The sequence below is a fragment of the Sebastes fasciatus genome, chromosome 3 (assembly GCF_043250625.1).
Source record: "Sebastes fasciatus isolate fSebFas1 chromosome 3, fSebFas1.pri, whole genome shotgun sequence".
In the NCBI taxonomy this organism is placed as follows: domain Eukaryota; kingdom Metazoa; phylum Chordata; class Actinopteri; order Perciformes; family Sebastidae; genus Sebastes; species Sebastes fasciatus.
Genome location: NC_133797.1, coordinates 17,102,862 through 17,114,252, shown reverse-complemented (window position 1 = coordinate 17,114,252; position 11,391 = coordinate 17,102,862).

The following is an 11,391-nucleotide window of genomic DNA, read 5'->3' as shown; positions in this document are numbered from 1 at the left end:
CTCTTCTTGGTGACCTGAGCCAAATGATCTGGCTCACTAAAAAGAGACGGAATTCCCATCACTATTGAGAACAAAGATGGTCGACGTGTCTCCATGACTCCCTCCCACTGTACAAAGGTGAAGCCAAAATATCCCGGATGTTGTTACACAATGTAACTCCATCAAGGTAAATTACACCTTTGTGACTTAGTTAACATAGTCTAAGCATAACATTGAATTATTAGGATTTGCTGAGAAGTAAACCTGCCTTTCGATGTTTTTGCACTTTCAATATTCGCTCAATAAGCAACTTTATTGGAATTTTGATTTAGGGTCCCAAAGGCGAGCCGGAAACATATATAAGAGGTCTTTTATTCCCCATGCCAAAATGACCTACCTAAACCTGAACCAACCTAACTACCGAGGGGGGGCGCTATCATCTTTACAGGAGGGGAACCCTATTCGACGGGGGAACAGACTTCAACATAACACCTGACCAGTCGGTGTGAAGATGGACATACATCAACCCTCCCACTCAACACCTGGTAAGACAGCAAACCAAGGCCAATGGAAAGGAGGCTGGGTCACGCGTCATCAACGCGTCATATCTTTGGGGGTAGAACACATGCGTGGTAAAATCTAGCCGAAATTGAGCCAATCGCAACGTACGACTGCAGCTTCAGTTACACTGCGCATGTGTTATACCCCATACCCCAAGACCCATGTCCGCCCGTGACCCAGCCTCCTTTCCTTAGGCTTTGCAGCAAACAAGCTAACCCCCCTATAAAATGTTGGTGTAAAAAAGCATTAGTGGGATTAGTGACTACTGGTAATTCTCTTACACTACTTGTTAGTGAAAAAGTATTCTCTACTTTTAGTCACCAACACTGTTGACTAATCATGCAAAGTTAAACAGGGTTAATCTGACTCTGAGATTTCACTTTATTCACTTCGCTTGCAATACTTTCGCTTGTATTGGCAAGACAATAACGTAAAATCTCTCATGGTTTAGTCTAAGGAAAAATGAACTATCCTCCCCTCAAAGCCCCCTTCTGATCCTTGGACCTTGGACCTGGACTTTGGGAAGAACTAGACTGAACTTACCCTAACATAATGAATGACAAGTTAATTTGGTAATTGCATGTTCTCAGTTTTGTTATGATGTCAAACTAAAGCAGAAGGAACACATGCAGTGTTAGTCTTAAACAAGTTTTAGGGAAATAAAACATATTGTATTTCATATCTGACTGAGAAATATGTACAACTTTCTGTATATTTGTGTTTTTGTATTTAATTTAAGTGTTTGTGTGACAGTCAGAGGAAAAAAACAGAAGCAAATTCAGCTTCTCTCTTTAATTGTCACATAGCACACATTAGTTTTAATTAAATACTTGTTTATGTTTATTGGCACAGAGTGTTTGTGCATGCATCATTTAATGAGTCTTATTGATGACTTGAGTTTTTACCAAACCCTTTCCTGATTTATAGGTATGGACTTATTAGTTTTTAGCCTCCAAACTAATCAATGAACCCTCAGCTGTGCGGTCAATAGTTGCCAGGAGTAATTTGTCCATGGCTCTCATTTCACAGAATGACCGGCCATCATATGGTGGACAAAATGCCAGTCTGGAAAATCGCATTTAAGATGCCATTGATTCTGGTGACTGCAGTTTGCTCATTAATATTTTAAGCATTTTCACAGATAAGCTGTGCAGTGGGCAAGCTGAGACTGGTTAATGAGATCTGTGTAACTGAGCTCAACAGACAGCATGCTATCTGATTGTCTTTTCACCTAGTGACTTCAAGCCCAACAAAACTAGACAACTGCTTTGAGCTCACTCTAGAAAAAAAAAGATGATCTATGTGTCTACTTTGGAGAACATTTGTGTAGTTTTTCATTATATGTTCAATATACTACAATCCAATCTGTTGTTTGTGAGGTACGTTGTGATGGGAAAGTAACTGTGGAGCTGTGTTTATGTTTATGCCCTTTAGGGCCATAAAGAGCATGTTTCCTGAAACGAGCTGATGCAAATTGAGACATTAGTTCCCGCTCTGAACCACCCAGACTAAAAGATATACCTCTTCCAATAAAACAGATACAAAGGAGACAAAGTATTATTCATCAGAGCAGTTGGTCATTTGTCAGACTTCCTTTCTGTATGCCTTACCCTACAGAGAGCAGTGCACTGAATCCTGTATGATTGGTAAAAGTCATCAATATTCCTTGAGAGAAGATGGATAACAGAACGGCTGGATGCAATCAATATGCTTTTGGCAAGGAGGTTGTTTTTTCCCTTTTGAATCTTACTTTCTTTTTTTAAATTTCTTTTATAGATTTATCTTTTTAAATGTTTTTACAGAGAAACTGTAGAAAGAAAATGTTGCCTCATCAGTGTACACAATAAAATTGACTAAACAACAGTGCATCATTAGTATTAATGAATGTCAATCATCATGTGGATGGTTCCCTTGTTAGAAGCACTCTAATGAAATTGCAGAGAAAATCTTCTTCCCTGTTACTTTTTTTTTTCTGGTCAGCAATTATCCATCACCCGCTGCTAGATTTATCCTCTAATATCGGCCACAAGCCGACTGAGTACGACCGCATTCAGCTCTTCTGCCTAATGAAATCATTCATGGGAAGTGTACCAAGTATCTTTTTCTAATGAGTTGGCTAGTGTGCTTTAGGCCATTGAGAGATGCTGCACTTTAATAACTAAATCTGCTGGCGTAGAGATTCGTCCAGTAAGTTAATTATCAAATAGCATCGTGATGCACGCAGTGATTCTATATTTGTGATGACAGAACTCTTTGAATCTTAAATCACCATATTTGGTTTTACTGTAGTACTTTAATGTGCTCCCATTCAAGTTTTCTACATTGGTTATATTGATTAAGAATAAAAAAAAACACTTAAATACATTCTTTAAGACTCCATGGAAGATTGTAAACGACACTATAGTATGGATTTGTTGTAGCTTTTATGAGGTTTTTACATTATACAGTATTTGATCCACTGGTCTATATTGCAGGTTGGATGAACCTGCTCAGCTAAACAGCAGACTCACACAAACTGCTTGATGGGTGAGTTTGTACACTTTACGTCATCTTTTTTGGGGGGTCTATCTTCGTCAACAGACAAAGGCTGCCCCCTTGTGCACGTGGAGTAGCATTACAAAACCATAATGCACAATGAATACTTCACAGAAATAAACACTCTGTACAGCTACTATAGAGGCATTGAACTCATACAAATTAAAAAACAGGATTCACTTTTATACCGCAACAATCTACATATAACCTTGTTGAGGTATTGCTGTTTAAATGATTGGAAAGGAGTAAAAGAGCAACAGTACTCTCTATGAGGCTACATTTAGCACCATCTTGTGGTATCAAACAGTCAGATGTTCTGAATATGTTCAACTTCAGTAACAGATTAAAAATGATGTAACAATGTCTGAAATAAGCTAAGTGGATGTCTGTGTAAAACATTCCGTCTTCAGGAGCATGAACAGTTTCAAAAGCTGATACATTTCCAAACCAATTTAATTTAAAGTTTATTGATAATATCTTTAAAAAAGATTTTCACAAAAAGTTTCCTGCAGTTCTGTCTGCATATCACATCTAACCCAAACCCCTGTGTTCACAGAGGCACACAGGCTTAGAGACAAGTTAACCCTGAATCTTTAATATCTGCAGACTGAATATCAAAGGCTTGCGGGAAATTATAGATGAACCATGACAAGTCGAATCCATTTGAGTTAATTAGACGGAAAGACACACACAGAGAGAAATCCAGAAAACTACTGTATAATCTTCATATGTACCGATTCTTTCACTCAGAGTGTACTGTACCTACAGTTTGTCACCCGGTGGGTTGTGTCTTACGCCATCAAATGTCTCTGTAACATTACAGGACTTTTCTGGTATTTAGATAGTCGGCATCCACTTTTTACAGTTTTTTTTTTCATCAGTGTAACGGTGCCTTCAAATGAAACTCGGGAGGTTGTGTTTACAACATGGGAAGTCGTGTACACGATATGTTTGGCGTTCAAGTAGTTAAGTCGTGAGAAAACCGCTGCTAAGCAACAGCAATATTAACGTTACTGTTGGCGTCTAGAAGCCACAGAGGCTAACATAATGCGGTAAATGCAAAGGCATAATGACAACATGAAGCCATTGGGAATATCAACAGTTTCCTAAGACATATTATAAAAATACGAAGAAAAACAATATATGAATAAAATGACAATATATGAACTTATTATGCACCGATAAAATGAACTTCCATGGCCTCTGCCATTTCTGACACACACGTCACATCTCCTGAACTTGGAGCTTTCAGAAACTTTTCTCTTACCGTCGTGAACACCACAAGAGGGGGGGCGTTCATATGGACTCTTCTCGTGAACATGACCCCATTTGAAGGCACCATAACTCCTAGTTCGGTTTGTTTCACCACTGGGAGTTAACTGGTGTAAACCAGGGTTGTTGCTATAGTTACCTGTAGTTTCATGTATATTATTCATTCCCCTTGGATGTTTATATGTCATATTGTCTTGCAACATTAAATGAAAGAATACTAACTTCCAGATGCACGTGTTTTTATATTGTAATCAATTGAAACCCTTGACTACACACTGGTGATATCAATCTAACTAATTACTAATTATTTGTTTTAATTGGTAGCACTCGTGATCATTGAATAAGATAAGATAAGTTAAGATATACTTTACTGTCCCAAGGGGAAATTTTGCTTGTATCACTAATACTTATGCAAACATGTATTTTGCATTTTATATTTGTAATTATTTCATTTTATTTCATTTGTTAAATTTCCGTTTTCACTTTGACATTAAAGGTTTTGTTCCGTTGATCAAAGCCACTTTAAATTCCCTTTTTATTCAATGTTGTAAATCAATAAAACATGAAAACTTCCAAGTGGGTGAACACGTTTTATGGGCACCGTACCTTGTTCACTCATCCATATTAGTAGTTGAACTATTGACCTGAGCTGCTGCATGTCTGAAGTGTCCGGATATATTATTTTAGCGGATACCTGCTAATCAGAAAGTTTTTTTTGTGGCCATGTTACAATTTATGATTAATATCCAAGATAGTTGAAGAATGTGTATTGTGTGTATTGGCTGAGCAGAGGCGGTAGAAAGTGGAGGGCTGTCAGAGTCAGAGGGACGGGCTGTTGTTTGAAGTAGCGGGGAGTGCAGAGCCGAGGTAATTGTGTCTGACGGGCGGCGATAATGATGAGGCGCAGATCAGATCAGCTGCAGATCCCCTGCGTCCAACCCCCTGCTGCTCGCCTTCACTTTTCCCTTCTCTCCTAATTGACCGGGCTGCGTCTCCCCCGAGCCCCTTTGTTATTATTTATTAATAATTCATCGCTAAATAATTCACACCCTTGGACCCGCAGTGTTAATTGAGCTGGGTGCAGTGGCAGCGCTGGTGGGTGTGTGAATGTGTGTGTGGGGGAAGAAGGGGGGTGGGGGTGGTGTAAAAGGTAGGGAGGAAATGGGAAGTGGGCCTTCCTCAACTTGTAGCGCAACAAAAAAGGGAAAAGGTTTGTTTTGTTGTCCATAGGGATGAGGCTTTGGGGCAACTGGACATTACTGTTAGTGTGTGTGTGTGTGTGTGTGTGTTTGTGTGTGTGTGTGTGTGGGTGGGTGGGTGAGAGTGAGAGAGGGGAATCAATCAGAGTTTGTTATGATCGGAAGTAAGGTCTGAAAAGCTCTTCTTAATCCTCACATAGCTCACTGATAATGTCGGGATTATCATTCTTTGGCTGTTTTTACAAATGAAAGGAAGGGAGGTAAATGAATACATTTTTAATATTTAACTAGCAATACATTTAAGCGAGAAAGCTCTGAGTCTGCTAAGTAGAGCTGAAACAATTAGTTGATTAATCAATCTTTTCAATTGACAAAAAAGTAATCAATTGTGATGATTAATTAAGAATTTTAGTCATTTTTCAAGCTAAAAATACCAAATTGCTGATCCTCACATGAGAGGAGTTGTTACTTTTCTGATCACAATATGATGATGGCACTTTAGGCTCTATTTTATAAGTTTTATGGACAAAATAATACATCGAATGATAGGGACAATAATCTGTAGGTTAATCAATAATGAAAATAATTGTTAGTTGCAGCCCTACTGGAAAGTACAGATAGGGGAAACCTATAGAGAGACCTCTGTAGATCAGTGATTCCCAAAGACTGGGTCGGGAACCAGAGGCGGGTCGCAGGAGATTTTATTAGGGTTGCCTTATAAATTAGCAGAATTTCTTCCAGTCTTTTATTTAACATTTACATCTGCAGTACACCTTTGAGCCACATGAGGGAGCCTGTATATTCGTATTGTTCTGATAATTGTTGCCTACTTATAACATTGAATCTAATATGAAAGGCTAGCATACAGGCCTATGGCCTTGAAGGAGGTTATGTTTTCACCGGCGTTGGCTTGTTGGTTTGTTTGTTTGTCTGTTAGCAGGATTACTCCAAAAGTCTGCGATGGATTTGAATGAAATATTTTGGAGGGGGTGGGGGGGTTGTGGCACAATGAACAATCCATTCGATTTTGGTGGCGATCATGATTCGGATTCATGATTTTTTTTAAGAATTCTGATCAGCCTGAGCCTTAAGACCACAGGGTATAACACATGCGCAGTGTAACTGATGACGCGTTGATGACACCATGATGACGCATGACCCCGCCTTCTTCGAGCAGAGAGATGCGTGTGTGGATGTGTGGCGAGAGGTGCAGCGGGAGCTGCTGGCCGCCGCGGTGAGAAAGAAAAAAGCGGTAGATGACGGGATGAGAGACAACGCTGTGTAATGTTATACAGACATAACAAGGCTGCTGAATGAGAGAGGCATCCGCCGATACGTTACACGGAAACACACCGTGTTAATAATAAGCCGACCACCTCACGGTACCGCCAGCTGTGAGCTGTGATCTGTTTTTAAAGTCAGGCACCTTGGCGGAGGTCTGCGCTCTCCGAGTGCCATTCTAGTTATGTATGTTTTCAAACGTATATATTTCTTTATACTTCTTTATACATTTAAGCAAAAAATTTGCTCTTCTCCAGATTTATAGATAAGGCCCATTGTGAAGTGGGGTGTGATGGTTTGTCATTTTTTAGAAGTGGGTCCCCAGAATTTTTTTTGGGGGAAACACTGCTGTAGATGGAGCGCCGCAGTAGCCGAATGGTTACAGCGCATGCCATGTAACCGCAACGTCCCTGATTCAATTCCGGCTGTGTGAACTTTGTTGTGTGTCGTACCCCTCTCTCCCTGTTTCCAGTCTGCCTCTCACTTTCATAAATAACAAAAAGACCCCTGTAGAGACTGATTAGTGAATGATAATGTGAATATAAAGCACAGCTATTTGCCAATATATATCTGCAATAAATGTATTGTAGAGTCATAAATGTAATCCAAGAAACTGCACTAGATGTTTGAGGTAATGCAGAAACGGTAGATAGGTGATCCACCAGAGAGCACCAAAAACTTTATTTTTCAGCTATAAAATGTGCCTCTCAGTATATATATTGGTCACTTTAAGAGATCCTTATCAAGAAATGTTTGTTTGTGTTATGTTCATATGTAAAACAGTATGAATATTGATATCTATTTTACACTCTCAAATATCGGTAGCGGCCTCAAAAATCCAGTGTCGGTGGGGCTAGAATATAAAGATGATTGTGGTTATACAAGTATCATTTACTGTTGTTAAAATCAATGCACAAAAAAATAATAATCAAACTGACATTGTAAGTAATTTCTAGTTCTAGGTCTAGCATGTGGTGGTGCCTGTTGAGTTAGTCTGGTAACAATCTTGCGTTCAGCAGCAGCGCCGTCCAGTAGAGGTCAGCATCAGATCACCAGAACATCCACCACATACGGTGGGAGATGCTTCATGTGTTAGTAGGACTGCCGCTAATTTGGAATCGCATGCTTTGTTTGTGTTAAATTATTCATGCAACCTTTCATTAACACCCTAAACAAATACAAATTGCACAGCAGCATAGAGGGAATCATGACAGTCACACTATGCCAAGGAATGTTTTCTTAAGAAAATGCCCGCTTGCTGATTTGTAAACCTGCTTACTGTATATTATTACTGAGAATCTCACATCCTCGCCAAAACCCACTGGCCGCCTTGTTCACTTTCTGCTTACTAACTAGTTTGCGAGTGATTAGAATACATAAAATATGAAAAGGTTAGATTTGAGACTTTGTTTTGGCTCTGGCTGAATAGCTCATCACTCTGAATCAAGTGTTTAAAATTTTAAGATGACTTTAAAATTGAAAATGTTGACTGTTTCATAACAAGTTACAAAATCATTCTCCCTGTTTCCCCAACCCCCTCCCCTCTCTCTCTTTCACTCAGTCTTCCTCAGACTCAAACACTGGCACTGTGTCGAGTCGCTTGGGCAATGCTCGTCTTCAGAGCATTGCCTAGTTGCTAAATCTCTTTTAAGCAGAGCAATAAATCAAAAAATCAAAGCAACTCTGAACCCAGTCTTTTAAAAGTTTAGATTTTTTTTTTTTTGTTGGGGGAAATTTCTGGGTTGGGGAAAAAAACAAGTTTGTGAAAAAAGCCCTGCTCCCCAGTTTGTGTTTCTTTGGGGAATGGTTCATCTGAAGCTGTCGACAAGGTCCATACAAGTCTCCTGCTACCACGGAGCATACAGACTGTCTTTCATGCTGTGGTGGTTTGGGACCAGAGAGGAAGGGCCAGCAGAGAGGAATCCGTCTAGCCGAGCTCAGTGTATACACTGCATGTATTTTTGTAGACATCGCCGTAGACTTCACTTAATCTAAGAGTACATCAAAGCATCCCATGCTCCTCTTCTTCAGCTAAATCCTTCTCTGGTCCTTATTACCAAAGTGCTCATAAATGCCTTCGGGGAGTTGAGAAGAGGGAAAAACACAAACAAAAAACAAACATGTTTGCTTTTATCTTTCAAATAACTATTTATGCTGGTACAAATGAGCATTCGGAGAGGGGATCATATTGTATCATAGTGGGCGAAGATGTAAAGATTCCCGCTGACTGAAAAAGAACAAAAGGAAGACAGTGGTACGGTAGAGTAAATTGTTTTCTGTGACGTTCGCCAGAATGTCATCATCGCCGGTTGATTTAAGCAGGGGGCTGCCAATCTGGGAAATGGCGCTTTTTGATTCGGCAAGTGGTTTCAAAAAGTGCCAGCGAACATGAGATTAACAAATGGCTTGCACCGTGTCTGTTTTTCATTTATTTTTGATGGCTCTGATGTGAGCGTGGAAGTGAAAGGGACTGGTTGTGTACTCCAGTGGGCCGCTGGGTCTGGGAGTAAACAGGCTCTCAGCGGCATAGGAGTCTTTCCATCAGGATAGAGAGTGTAACCCCATGGAGATCCTAGAGAGTTCTGAAGCCAGAGATGGTGAATAATAGAACAAAGTGAGGATGAGTCTTCTGAGGTTCCACTGCTCTTCAACATCCCTCCATCGCAGGGAAGAACGGCTGTGAGAGAGAAAGATGAAGAGAGAGCACTGATAGTTGCAACTTCTCCGTCCAGCCTCCTGACATGTTTTTCACACCGCTACATCACCAGAACTTTGTTTAGAAAACACTATTGTAAGCTGACACAATGACAGCTGCACATAATGACAAAGTCTGCATTCATATGACAGCATCCAAACCTAATCCCATGGGTCTGTGGGGCCCCTTTTTTTCTCTTATGTAAAATTCACCGCAGCCACCCCCTTACATCTCTCTTCTGTGCGTCTCCAACACCGAGAACTGACATGCGGTAAACGGAGAAATATTCAAAGGCAGGCCGGGTGCTGCCTGTCTCCCACAGGGGTCTCCTTTTTACCCCCTCACCACTGCTGAGAAATCAAAACTCTTTGGACGTCACACAGGCCGATTGAAGTTCAGTGCCTGCTCTGGCGCGGTCCCTTGCCCGACGATGGCAGGCGTCATTAGAGCTGTCAGTCAGGCCCTGGCAACGGGGCAGCGCCGCAGGGCACCCTCAGGGCCCAATCAATGTTGGGGTCCCCAGGAAAGGGCCATCAAACGACCCTGTAAGACGATGCTGTAACGCCGCATCGTCGAGCTTCACGCTCATCCCCCATTGATCACATGATTAATAGCACAGCTCCGCACTCTGATGCAAAGCTGCGGTCTTGTATTTTTAATCACTGACTTCCCATTGGCCCGGGTATGGTAATGTGCACCCTGGAAGTCTTATATAGGAACCGTCTTATTGAAACTCTAATAATGAAGGAGAATGCAACTTCTCTCACAAACAGCTCCCCAGCAGTGTCAGTGGGAAACAGGGGCCAGTTGTTATTTTTTTTTGCATCATTTCAGCCTGCTTCTCCTCCCAGTGTGTTGCAATTACAATGAGTCACATGACGCAATGAAAATAAATGAGCCAGTGGGTGCTTCTCCGTCCAACAATCTGAAATCCTGGAACAATGAGATATCCACGAAATCCACGGTACACAATTCAAATACAGGAGCAAACAAAACCCAAACAAAACAAAGCAAGCGTCTTTGAAGAGCGAAAAACTCAGACTGCCGAAGTTCCTTTCAACAATATACAGAGTGCAATATTCTCAGTACCAGTATGTTATTCAGAGCTGTTCCTCCAAATATTTGGAGAGAAGGAGGGGAGATGAAACGGGGATAGAACAATGGGACTTTGGCTGTGTTATGGCGTCCGTGCACCTCGCCCCGCCAGCCCTTTGTAGTGTGTGTTGTGTAGCGTCCGCGTCCCCAGTCGGTTCCCCGCTTGTTCTGAGTCCAGGTGGGGTCTCAGTCACCCCCTCCCCCGCTCTTGCTCACACTCCTCCCCCTATCTGCCTATCTCGCACACACCTGCTCCATCACTCTCACACACACCTTTTTGATTCCATACATCCAAACACAGATTAAAGAGTCATTTCATATTTTGCATTTTTAAGCATTTTCAAAATGATTTGTTTAATATCAGATTGGTGCCTGCAATCCAAATCTTAATTTACCCCTTCCATAATGTTAATTACACCGTACATATATATATATATAATATATAATATAATATTCTGTTTGATCCTTTGGTTCAATTCAGTGACATATAAGAAGGCATTTCGAGTCTCTCTATGACATACAAATGGAGCTGCACTTAATATATACATATTATATATATACATATTAATTAAATCATGTAATATTGATTACAAACAAGATCACTGCTGTCAACTTGCTGAGCATAGAGGAAGGATAAAGGATTTAGCTAATTTATTCAGGCTCTCTCTTCTCATGGACACGGGTAAAATATTCTCTCTGGTCTAGAACAGTGAACAACTTCGGGGGAAGTTGGGCAGAAAGTTTCCCCCTCATTTTAAATGCATTTCAAGTCGC